Source organism: Anthonomus grandis, chromosome 14 (genome assembly GCF_022605725.1).
Source record: "Anthonomus grandis grandis chromosome 14, icAntGran1.3, whole genome shotgun sequence".
Taxonomy (NCBI): Eukaryota; Metazoa; Arthropoda; class Insecta; order Coleoptera; family Curculionidae; genus Anthonomus; species Anthonomus grandis.
This window is the reverse complement of record NC_065559.1, coordinates 17712850-17726734: the sequence shown is the minus strand read 5'-3', so window position 1 is coordinate 17726734 and position 13885 is coordinate 17712850.

Here is a 13885-nt window from a genome sequence, read left to right as displayed (position 1 = left end):
ACGATAAGTGTTGAAGAGGATGGAGGTTGATTATGGACCATAAAACTCTTGCCAGTGTTTGAAAAAAACTGAGTACAAATATTTCAAATATTTCAAAAGTCAGATGATAGTTTCCGAAGACCAATGACGAATAGAATTCTGCGAAACCTTGATGGATAAAGCAAAGGAAAATTAAACGAATTTTTGACGAAATATTTTATTTGTAGATTAATCTTTTTTTCTATTATATGTGAAATACAATTCTTCAGTTATTTGATATTGGTCTCGGGAAAAAGCGCACAATTCAATTCCGTACTCGGTTTTCAATTCCGTACTCGGTATCCCCAAAAATTGAATGTTTGGGCTAGTATTTTGGGCAACCATATAATAGAACCATTTTTTTGTTGGTCGTACTTTAAACGCTTAATAATACCTTAAGTTGCTGCAAAACCAAGTTCTTTTTGCCATTCAAATCATTTGTGATTTAGGGATGGTCTATTTTTGCTTATAATGCGGTTATGGTAAAAGAATTTTGAACAAATACTTTTTCCAACCGTTTTGTTAGTGGGACTGGCGATATGAAATGACCTTCTAGATCTCCAGATTTATTCCCAAATGATTTTTATTTTTTGGGTTATCTTTCTTATTAATGTTCACGTATTTACGATACCTTAGAATGTATATATAGACATTTCAAAAAATGATCCATCTATACCAGTGGGTACACTGTCCCCTATTACGTGACTTTTATCAACCCGACTGACTCAAACGGAAATTTTAAAATAAGTCTTTGTTAGAAAAAAAGGTGAAAAACATCATTTGATAGACAGTGTGATAAAATCCTATAAAGGAACCAAAGCTGAAAACACACGCCAATCCTAAAAGGTCTAAGAAATTAAGCTTCAAGATGTTTGTTAGGGCTAGCGTGTCTGGAATCTACTCTCATTTTAAAACGAACTACCCTTTGTCTAAAAAGAACAGCTGTATATCGATAACTGTCTAAAAAAAAACAACACGTTGTAAAGAAGTTACTAAATTATCTGTAGTTCTCTCATTTATCTATAGAATTACTCGGTTCTTTTTCCAACTTAAATTAATAATTTTCAACATTCATATTGACAACTAAGCTTTGGCCAGTAAATTTAGGAAAGTTTCTATTTTAATAATAAACGTGCGACCGCGTTAATTATTAATTTACCATCGCGTTTAATACCTCAGCACCGCTTATGTCCGTACCACCACTACTGTTAGAGTACCGCGCATGTCCGTTCTCTTTATAACGCGATGCACTAACTGGCAGCGTGCAGTCCATTCCAATCAGTCTGTAGTTAGCAGTTGAACAGTTGTGAGCAGTTAGCAGCACAGCAATATCCACAGCGTAAACCACATCTATTTCATCAACCAGCCAAGACACCAAAACAAACGGCGGAGAAAAGCGTCCACGCCCCCCATTATCAGTGGTGGGCTTAAACAGCGCCGCAAGAAGAACGCAGAAAGGCAAAAAAATGGACCTATCCGACGGCTACCTAACCGATAGGTCAACGAAAAGTGAAGATAGCAACAAATCAAAAAGTAGACAAGAGAGAGAGCGGGGTAAGACTTCGGATGACTCCTCAAAATTCAAAAAACCCTCATCACAATCCCGTCTTCATTCTAGATTCTCCAAACAGTTAAAAACCCCCACCTTGGAGCTGGCAAAACGCCACCTTAGAGTGCGGAGCTGAGGCTCAGTGAGGAACGGAAAAGGAAAATCTGCGAATTGAGTGAAGGGACAAAGAGATCTAGATTTATTACTCTCAGATAGAGAGTAAAATTTTTATTAAATTGTACCAAGTACTTCAAAAGTTATTCAAGAAAAACCGAAGTTGCAAAGTCAAAAGTTTCTTCAATTGAAATATATATTCGAGATGCAACTTGTAGCTTTCGTGTAATAAGTAAGTCTCTTAAAGAAAAAGAAACGAGTACGTTCAATTTCGTAGTGCCAGTCAGGCAAAACTAGTCCATCTTTATAAGAACCTTATTTTACGCAAGAATTTTCTGCTGAAAATCTGGTTCTCCAACAATGTTTGTCTTTTAAACTCAGTCCAAGGTCAACTCTAAGTGTAGAGCTACTTCTTAAGTCTTCGATTATTACAATAGGGAAGGCAAAGGCTATTTGTATAAAAAAAAACAAATTAAAACAACATTATAAATCGCTCTGTAAATTCTAAGCTTAAGTACCTTTATCTTACACTTACCTTTTCTGCTGATGCTTTTGTACGGTTTTTAATTAAGGACCATAATGTTAAGACAGGATGTTGTATTGTTTGATAACAGCAAATTTCTATCGACTAGTCACTATATGTCTGTGATAAATTGCAGAAATTTCTTCGTGTAATAGTCGCAAAACTAAAATTATATTTTTGTAAAATTCGCGCACGTCAACGCTTCATAGAAACTAAATTCCCAAGAGCCAGGCTACTGATTGACATCTCCCTTACGTTCCTTAGATTTACACACTAAGCTAAACAAATTATATAATATATAAAATTCCTTTTCACACCTTTTACCATATATAATATGAATTTGAATTTAGGTTGGGAAGTTGCTTCTGTGGTATAAAAATATGTATTGTTCCGATTATATTTTTACTGAAATGACGTTCTGTTCAATTTTAACTATTCCTTCTTCGGGTTTATCCTCCTTCTATTCTCTTCTTAAGATCCTATTTAACGTTGCCGTAATGTTTTTCTCTTTGATTCAATTGGCTTATAAAGGGTGTTTTTTTTGTAGGCGGAGAACTTTAAATTGAAATTAAACACAAAATATTTTATTGATATGAACGAATTTGCTTTTATATTAAAGAATTTTTTTTGCCATTAATATTTAAAAATGATTTCGGGCATATGACTCCCACGGCTGGCGCGTACGTGGCGTAATCTAGAGGTCCAATTTTCACACACTCTTTTCAGTACTGCAGGCTGTATTTCGGCAATCACGCGTCGTATGTTGGCTTCCAAGTGCTCAAGTGTTTCGGATTTATCAGCGTAGACATGCGACTTAACATAGCCTCAAAGAAAATAATCTAATGGCGTCAAGTCGCACGAACGAGCTGGCCAGTTTACAGGTCCATACCTTGAAATTATTCGTTTCTCGAATGTCTCTTGCAGTAAATTAATTGTTTGGTGCGCTGTATGGCACGTGGCACCGTTCTGCTGAAACCACAATTCTGCAACGCCTGCAACGGCTTCCAATTGAGGCACAAAAAAGCTGGTTATCATGTTTCTGTATCGCTCACCGTTTACCGTAACGTTCTGACCATCAGCATTTCTGAAGACATAATGACCAATGATTCCACCGGCCAATAAATCGCCCCAAACGGTTAGTTTTTCTGGATGTAACGGTTTTTCGCCAATAGCTCCTGGATTCTCATCCCCCCAAATTCGGCAATTCTGCTTGTTTACATAGCCATTTAACCAAAAGTGTGCCTCATCACTGAACAAAATTTTTATTTGAAATCATGGATCAACAGCAATCTTGCCTTCTGCCCATTCAGCTAATGTACGGCGCAAAAGATGATCCCGGGGTTTCAACTCCTGGACAAGTTGAATTTTATATGCTCGCAATCCGAGATCTTTGCGCAAAATTTTCCATAAAATGGAAGGACATAAGTTCACTTATTGGGAACGACGAAACATTTGGATCATTATCAACACTATGCTGCACAGCAGCTATCGCTTGTTGCGTGCGCACTGTACGGCGTCTTACGGGATGCGTATTGTCGACTAGAAAAGTATTGCGAAAACGATCAACAGTTTCTCGAATTAATCTCTCTTAAGGACGATTATGAGCACCATAAAACTCACGTAATGCCCGATGTGTTTCTCGAATAGAACCATGTCTTTCAAAATAAATTTGAACAATTTGGAAACGTTGCTCCGGCGTGAGTCTGTTCATGATGAATTGCCAAACCAAACTAATCTAAAAATAACCCAGAACTGTCAGGTTGGGTGTCATAAAAAACAGTGTTGCCAAATGAAAGTTCTCCGCCTCTAAAAAAAACACCCTTTACTTTACCTTCTTTTTTGAAATCATGTTGAATATATGACATTAAACCAGAAAGAATCTCAAAGTATTTTTGTCGGAATATCTGTTTTCATAAGGACTATAATACTTCACAGATTTTACTAGATATTACTTAAGAAAACTAGTTTGTGCAGTTTTCAATGTGAATAGGCATTAAACTTAAAAGATAATGTAACGATATTGGCAACACCGCGAATATCAACTGTTGTTCGTCATTCCCGAATCATCGCGATGACGCAAGCGATACTGGAGACACGTGGAAGATTAGCGAATCATCCGGAATACCGGAACCATGGTCTGCTAAGTATATCAGAAGCCCACGCCGCCGAAAGGTCAGTTCAAGTAGAAATAATAGCGCGATATTTGAATCGACATAAATAGAAGTAAATAAATATTTCTAGTAGTGTTAAGTGATCGTGTTTAGTAGTGCAAGTGTGTAAATAAATTAGCTGACTATTTTTATGCACCGAGTATTTTGATTCACATGTAAACGAACGGTAAAAACTGTAGTGTAATAAACAACTGATCCCTCCTGAAATAATAGTTTTGTTGAACTTCACTATTATTTTGACGGTAGTCGGATGTCAGTAAGTGAAAGATAAAATGAATAATGATTCCCTCTTCTAGCATATAAGGTTACTTTACTTCTTGCACGTGTTTTATATTAATAAACCTTTTTCACCAGCTTTAAGTTTTATTACTACCTCAAATTTCCACAAGCACAGGTTATGGGCCGAGGCACATTCTCAATTCTGGTAGTAATCTGAAGAGTTATTTTTATACAGTGAAAAGTGAAGAATAAAGAAAATGGAGGCGACCACTATTATAAAGCTAAATGGTACAAACTGGAATATTTGGCGTTTCCAGATAAAAGTGGTATTAATGGCAAAAGGTCTGTACGAAATTACTATTGGCTCTTAAGAGAGGCTACCGAAGACAATGACAAGATTTCCAAGTGGGAAGTAAAGGATACACCTGCCCAAGAATCACTAGCCAGAATGGGGGATGACTTACTTTGGAAAGGAAACAGCACGTTTTTTATAAACCTTTTTCACTACCTCTAAGTTTTTATTACTACCACAAAAAAAGTTTTTCTCTGAAAAATCTTCTTCTCTGGAAAAGCAAATTCTTTTATTTATAGGGGACAGGATCTAGAAAGTTCAGAACAAAATCGCAACATTGGATGTCAACACATTCGATGAGCTGCCCTGTGTACAAACTTCGCTCTTGTTCCAATATGAAATATGTTGAGTTAATGCAGCTTAAACCGTCTCAATTTTGATGTACTACATCACGGAATATTTATCAGCGTCAGTTTGAAGCGATTGTAAAAGCAAACGGTCATCCAGAGAGAAGACGACTGCCCTTATGTTGGCTCTGAGAGGAGATGCTGCTGTCATCCTGCAAAAAATGTGTAATGAGGCATTTAGAGATGCGCATAGCCAGTCACACCCGGAACATGTCTACCACACGCATTTGAAAAATCAGTGCCAAAAGTGAGGCGAGTTCTTGCAAGCATTCGAAGCCGATATTGCACGTTTGGTTCGACTGGCATAAACAGATTTTCCGGAAAGAATCATGGAACTGGCAGCATTCCTGGCATTTCAAGCATTCCTGGATGGATGCCGCGATGAAATGAGACAATACTAGCACATCCACTTAAGCTTTGGCTTTGTGGCTCTGGAAAGGGCTTTGGAAATCAAAGCTGCCAAGAACACGAACACGACGTTATTAGACGACGAGGTTTATGGAGGACGTAGAACAACAGACAACGAGATTATTAGAGTACCAGAAATATGGCAAAGCAGGTCACATAAAAAGATACTATCCAGAAGACACCACCATGCCAAACTAAGGAAGATGAATGCAAAGAAGCGATCGTGGACCTGTATTCAGCAAGCAGTAGCAAGAAGATCCTGTCCGGAGGCTGTTCGAGCATTATCTGCGGGTAGAGTAGAATTATGCTAAGTTGTTAAGAACCACCATCGTGGATGACACTTGGTAAAATGGGGTTCTTATAGGAGACCAAGAAGAAGAACCCGAATATGATATATTTAAATATTTCATATTCCTAACCTGGATATAAGAAGGCAAGAAGCCAACTTGGGAGCAAGTCGCCTCCTAAATCATATTGGGCACACTGAAATGCCCTACTCTGGAAGATGGACTCTTGCAGCGATATAATAGTTGAGAAAAGACGAAAAGAGGCGAATCATTGTGCCTAAGTTTCAGATTTCAAAACAATCCATGCCGGTGTGTCATCCTCAGAAAAGTGAGGGAAAGATTTTACTGAGTCAATAGCAAGGCAGACGTAAGGAACTGATGCAGGAATGCGTTGTATATGCAGCAAGTAATGGACTGCAGAGAAAACAGAAGGTTTTGATGCGTCAGTACAAATTGGAAAGTCCTTTTGAAAGGATTGTTAATGATGTTACCAGTCTGTTTCCCGAATCAGATGCAGGGAATAAGTACATCATAATCATGATAGACTACTTCAGCAAATGAGTGGAGGCATACCTTCTACCAAACCAGGAAGCCTCTAGTGTCGCCGATATTTTAATAAAAGAGTGGATCTGCTGATTTGTTGTACCCTCTACATTGGGAGCAAGGACGAAATTCTGAATCTAGTTTGTTCAAGAACATCTGCAAGACGCTTGGAATCAAGAAAATAAGGAGTACTGCATTACACCCTCAGTCAGATGGCATGGTAGAACGAATAAATAGATTGATCGGTCTTTGGCCAAAGTAGTCTCTGGCAATGAAAAGGACTGGGATAGGTGTTTTCATTTGTTACCGATCGGCCATCTATGAAAGCACAGGAGAATTTTCGGCTCAAATACTGATGGAAAAAGAAGTCCGTCTCCCATGTTCGCTTGACCGCGAGAAACCGATGTTGCCGGGGAGAACTACGTGAGTGAGCTGCGTAGAAGAATAGATTTCATTCATAGTGAATTGTGTATTTCCATTTAAGATGCCAGCAATCTGACAAAGGATGCATATGATGTCAATTCCAAAGACCATAAGTACAACAACGGTGGCTTGGTTTGGCTTTACGACCCTAAGAGGCGAAAGGGTATGTCATACTAAAATAATATGACCTGGGATGCGCCATACAAAGCTCTAGAAGCCATCAACGATGTTCTTTACAGAATACGAAAGCTGTCGAGGTATAAAGGTGAATTTATTCACTTTAACCCACTGGCTTCTTATTATGGAAACCACGCAGATGCTGAGCTGCGGCAAATACAATCAGAGATGGATTTGACATTCGATGAATTTATCATTCTAATGACGAAAAGAGCGTGACCTGTGAAGTGCAGCAAAATCTGTTTACTGCTTTAGTTGCGAATGCTCTGACATATTGTCTAAGGATTTAGATGTACAAATGACTAGACTAGAGAAATCGCTGAGGTTTTCCGCAAGAAATTCAGAAAAATTCAAGACTTGCATCGGTTTAACGCCAAAGTCGGTCAAGTACTCAAAACAACTGATGAAGAGACTGGTAGAAAGGTTTTCTACGTGGTTACCGAACAGGCGTCACATGAGAAGCCAACCTATAAGGACTTTTCAAACGATTTGTGTTCCCTAGATGACGAGTTGCTTGCCGAGGATCTGAGAAGCCTAGCAATTCCCAAACTTGCATGCAGACTTGATAATTTGTACTGGAGGATGATTCGCAATATGGTTAGAGGTGGTCTTCCACTTTACAGGCGTCCAAATTCTAGTATGCTGTTATACTCCTCAACGTCGTTCTATGGAGAAAAAGAGTTGATTTTATTTCTACAGGTCGTTGCAAGAGGGGAACGTTCGACCGATATCGATATCCACCATGATTTCGGGACGAAATGAGCTTAGGGAAAGGGCAGTGCAACGATAATGGAAGGTTAGCGAGTCTTTGATAACATCGCATGACCAAGGCAAGCAGTTAAATTTCGGCAGAGTACTCAGTCAGTAGTGACATTTCACTATGGAACGCTACACGATTAAAAAACGCGTAGAACGTTAAAACTTATTATCAAAATCAGTGTTCAGTTCGCCAAAGGTTTCGTGCTACTCAGACACTCAACGACCACAGACACACGAAAAGAGTCACACTTTCAACGAAAGTCACACTTTTGTTAACTATTTTGTTCAAAGCATGATAACTAATTTCTTTTAGGCAAGATTGGATGGCATGAATCTGCAAAATATGTGATTTCAACAGGATGGCGCTACGTGCTATACTGCACGCGAGACAATAAATTTATTACGTGAGAGATAACTCGCACCATTGGTGAGATTGGGCCAAATTGGTGTCAGAACGTTATCGAAAATTGGATCTGCTCAAGTAGGAATATTAGCACGACTTTTAAATCGACATAAATACTAGTAAATAAATATTTCTAGTAGTCTTTAGTTATCGTGTTTAGTGTGTACGTGTAAAATAAATCAGCTGACTATTTTTATGTACACACCCCACAAAAATTATCGCATCACTAGTATTTTAAGATGTTTTTAATATTTTTTGGGATAATCTGTATATGTATCAACTTAAAAGATATTTCTGGTTTCTTATCATGGACAAAAAATGATCGGAATTTGTTACATATTTTTTTGAAGCAAAAATGCTCGCGTAGATTATTCCTGTGTTGGCGAATGCATTGAGATCGAAAACGTTCTAAGCAAATAGTGTTATTCTAAAGTGAAAATTTAAATTTATTGTTAATAATGGATGTGCCTGAACGTTTAACAAGACATGTGACTAATGAAGAAGCCGCTAGAATCATTGCGCTCATAAAAGATGGCCGCAGTTAAAGATACGTCGCTCGGATAATGGGAGTTCAACAAAGCACCATATCCAGAGTTGTTAATCGCTACTAAGAAACAGGACAACTATCCAGATGACCCGGACAAGGCCGCAGAAGGGTAACTTCTGCAGTAGATGATCGTTACTTAAGGTTAACGGCTTTAAGAATTAGGCATACCACCTCTAGAAGACTGCAAACAGATCTGTTGGCTGCTCGTAATGTCCCAATAAACCTACAGACAGTTCGAAATAGGCTGAGAGAAGCAGGTTTACGAGCCAGAGTGCCAGCTAGAGGTCCACGTCTTACCAGAGAACATCGAGTAGCAAGATTGCAATTTGCTAGAGAACACGCAAATTGGAATATTCAAGATTGGTCCAATATTTTATTCACGGATGAATCAAGATTTTGTCTATATTCATCAGATAGGCGTGTACCAGTATATAGGCGACGCCGACGTGGTGAACGGCACGATCAGGTTAATTTTTATCAAACTGAAAGCTTTGGTGGGGGCTCTATTATGGTTTGAGAAGGAATTTCTTTTGAGGGTCCCACGGAGCTAGTACCAGTGAATTATGGAAGACTACATGCTGACAGGTACATAACCGATATCCTTGAACCCCATGTAGTGCCCTATATGTCATATATCGGTGATAATTCTGTGCTAATGCATGATAATGCTCGTCCACACACTGCTAGAGGTTGTTCGGCAATACTTAGAAGAGGTCGAGATACCCACCCTAAATTGGCCTGCACGTAGCCCGGACCTTAATCCGATAGAACATGTCTGGGACCATCTAGGATGGCAAATTCAGCAACATCCAGCACCAATAAGAACACTAGATGATCTTCAAAATGTTCTTTTTGACTTCTGGGCAAACGTGCCGCAAGAATACCTCCAGAACCAGTTTAGAAGCCTTCAAAGACGAATGGAAGCTGTAATTAGAGCCAGGGGCGGTAACACACGCTATTAGAAGTTCATAAAATTATTTTTTTTTGTATATATGTTTTGTACAATTTTTTTGATTTTTGTATGTTGTGGTAAATCAAAATATTTGTCCTCTGTAGATTGAACTTATTTTAAATAAATGTTGCAAAAGTCGTATTATTTGGTGATTTAATTATCAATATTAATAAAATTTAAAGAAACAGGCAAAAAATTTAAAATATTTAAGAAATAATAAGTGATGCGATAATTTTTGTGGGGTGTGTATATCAAGTGTTTCAATTCACACCTTAGCGATTGGTAAAAACTATATAATAATAAACAGGCGGCATATAATATAGTTAGATTTCGTTATCTTTCTCGCGGCACCGTAACTTGGTCAGTGTCAGGCAGTGACTGCCGCGGCGACGGACGTCGTTTTTGTTTGTCCCGCTTCTTTCGGCGCACTGCGTGAGCGACCCAATAAGTATACAAAAGAGCGCCAAATTTAAATATTTGAAAAAGGAATCTAACACGGCCAAACTGACATCATTCCGCTCTCGGCTCTAAGTAGGATAATAAGAACCCTAAATATATTTTTATATTCAAACAGTATATATTTTTTTCTTTCTTTTTCTTTTGTTTCAAAATAAGCAAATAAGAATACACACTTTAATATCTAAAATGCATATGAAGTACTTAATTATCATAATAATGTAATAAGTAGTAAGTAGGTACTATCTAATTAATTAATAGTAAACAGAAAATTGACCCGTTTTTTTCTCTCAGGCTTGTACTGTACAAAGTATTACAGACGGTATATCAAGTATAGATCATGTTTCAGAGGCCGTGACCGTGGCCGTAGTTTCAGCAGGCTGGCCTAATTCACTGGTATTTGCTGAAATAAGCAAAAGAGAAGTGTTACCCAGACTAGTCATGTTATTTCTCTTTTGTAAAAACAATGTATGGAATGACGCAATGGGAATACTGCAGATTGCACGTATTCACGATGGGTCGTTTAAAATCTCACGCATTCGAATGACACGATGGAAATATTGCAGTATGCACATTTTTACGATGGGTCATGGTATACATATTTATTTTACAAAAATCTATGACACGATGGAAATATTGCAGTATGCACATATTTACGATGGGTCATGATATACATATGTATTTTACAACAATCTAACACGGCATAAAAATATTACCATTTAGACTACTTACAATTATTTATCTCTATCAAATTCTGAAAATTTTCAGGAGTCCAATCAATTGGCCACTGGCGCAACTGATCCTTGGAACATTTAAGGGTTGTTTGCGAGCCCAACTTCCGGATTGAATATCGGTCATTGGCTAACAGTTGCTTAATAACGTAGGGACCAACAAATTCACATGAAAATTTCTCTGCTCTTTGACCTCGGCTTAGCAAGACAGCATCACCAACTTTGAAAGACTGGTTTTCCTACATTTCTTGTTAAGGGATGTAACTTGTGTTTCAGCATTTTTCATCATTTTACGAATAACAGCAGCAGAATCCGGCGGATTTTTAGTGGCTTCAGGGATGGGTAAATCTGTCAAAACTGTACGAATTTGTGGGGTTTGTCCTTCTTGCCCAAATACTAATTTAAACGGAGAACAACCTGTTGTTTTTTGTATAGTCGTATTTATCACTAGTTGGATTTTCCATAATTTGTTCGGCCAATCTGATGAACTTTTTGATTCGATTCTCAGTAAGTTTGTTACGGTTCGCATGTACCGTTCTATTTGACCATTGGAGCGATGTACACCAGGAGTTGTTACGTGCACTTCAATGCCAAAGTATTCGGTAAATGTTTTAAATATTCTGGCTGTAAAATTAGTACCGGCATCATGAATTAGTTTTCTTGGGGTTCCAAATATACTGATGAAGTTGGCAAAATTTTGCTTAGTTTCGTCGGAAGTAACAGTAGATTGGGGGTATGGAAGACAGATTTTGAAAAAGCATCCACCAGAACAAATATGTACTTGTAATTGCTTGGGTTTCCAGGTAAAGGGCCAAGGCAATCTCCATGGATAGTGTGAAATGGTTCATTAGGTTTTGGGATAGAGGAAAGGAAACCTTGCTTTGGACCAGATCTATTTTTTCGTACTGCGCATAGCAAACAGTGATTAATATATTTTTTTACATTCCGAGTCATATGGGGAAACCAAAAGTAAAGTTTGATTGACGCAAGAGTTTTTTCCCAACCTACATGGCACTGGTCGTCGTGAAATATTTTTAAAAGATTATACCTGTTATTAGATGGTACAAAAGGCAATAATTCCATAGGTTTATTATCCTCAGATGATATAATTCGAAACAAAGTACCTCTTTCAAACTTATATTTTCCTCTGGCATCTCCCTCGTTTTTATTTAAAGATTTAATAATTTGCTTGCATTCCTCGTCTCGATTTTGTGCAAAAGTGAGCCAGTTTTTATAATCATTAGATGTTAAATTAACTAGGACTGCAGTTTCCGTTGGATTTCTACTAAGAAAGTCAACATGCGATATTTCTGAGCCCTTTCGGTAAATAATTTGAAAGTCAAAATCTTGCATGTATGCCCACCAGCGCGCAATGCGTGGTTTTAATTCTTTCTTACCAGCTGAGAGTTTAAGAGAGTTGCAGTCTGTAACCAACATAAATTTTAGACCAAGCAAATATACCCGAAAGTTTTTTAGAGCCCTAACAACGGCTAGAGTCTCTAGCTCGAATGAATGATAAACGGCTTCTTCTGGAGATGTTTTTTGACTGAAATATTCAACTGGTCGGAAAGTATCCCCATGCTTCTGTAATAAGATACCACCAAAGCCAACACTGCTAGCATCTGTATGCAGCTGAGTTTCCAAAGAAGAATCGAATATGGACAGTAAAGGTTTTTCTGTTAGAACATCGATTATGTACTGCCTTGCCTTTTCGCATTCGGGCGTCCAAACAGAGCTTACATTATTTCTAGTTAAATTAGTTATACAAGCAACTTTAGAAGAAAAACTAGGTATAAATTTTCGGAAGTAGCTAGCCAATCCAATAAATTGGTGAACCTGCTTTACGTTGGTAGGAGCTAAACTTTCCTTAATTGCTTTAGTTTTATTGGGATCAGGCTGGATGCCATCAGCTGAGATAAACCGTCCTAGATAGATAATATTTTTCATAAAAAAAACGACATTTAGTAACGTTTATTGAAAATCCGGCTTTGAGCAATGCATCAAAAACTAATCTTAACCTCAACATTCCCTCAGCCACTGTAACAGAGGGAATAATAATGTCATCCATGTAAACAATAGCAATGTCATATTTAAGTTTACCTAGAGCTTTGTTAATGGCTCTCTGGAATACAGCTGGGGCATTGGCCAGCCCAAATGGCATCCTAAGATACTCATACTGGCCATCTGGTGTCACGAAGGCAGTTTTGGAGATTGACTCAGGATGAATGGGGATCTGGTGAAATCCCGAAGCCATATCAAGTGATGTGAAGTATATATTTTTGCCCAATCGATCCAACTGGTCATCAATCCGGGGAAGAGGATAGCGATCTTTAAGGGTGATTTTGTTAAGCGGACGGAAATCCACACAAAGACGATTACTACCATTTTTTTCCTTAGTCAGAATTATTGGACTTGCAAACGAAGAGTTACTTTCACGAATGATTTCGTTTTTAAGAAGATCAGGGACGATTTCACGCACACTTTGACGTTCAGAATCTGACATACGATAAGGATGATGGTAAACGGTTTTATTTTGAGTTAATGTAATAGTTAGTTTACCAGTATTTACAACATTAAACAACTTGCCGGAAAGAGTTAACAATTCAGAATATTCTGTAAGCAACCCAAGTAGCTCTGCTTTACTATTGAAATCCAAATCGGTTATTACCTCTGAGCCCGGACTATCATAAATTGCATTAAAACTTGCAGGTATTGAAACAATTTGTTGGTTATTCTTATGTTTGATTAAAGCTACATCATTTTCATAAACATTCTCGCCTATAACAACATCGTACGCAGAATGATTCTGTGGTACTACAACAAGATCAAGTTTCAATTTTATATCGGCAAATTCTACTAAGGCATTCGTGACGAAATAAGAATTAATAGTGGTACCTTGAAACCAC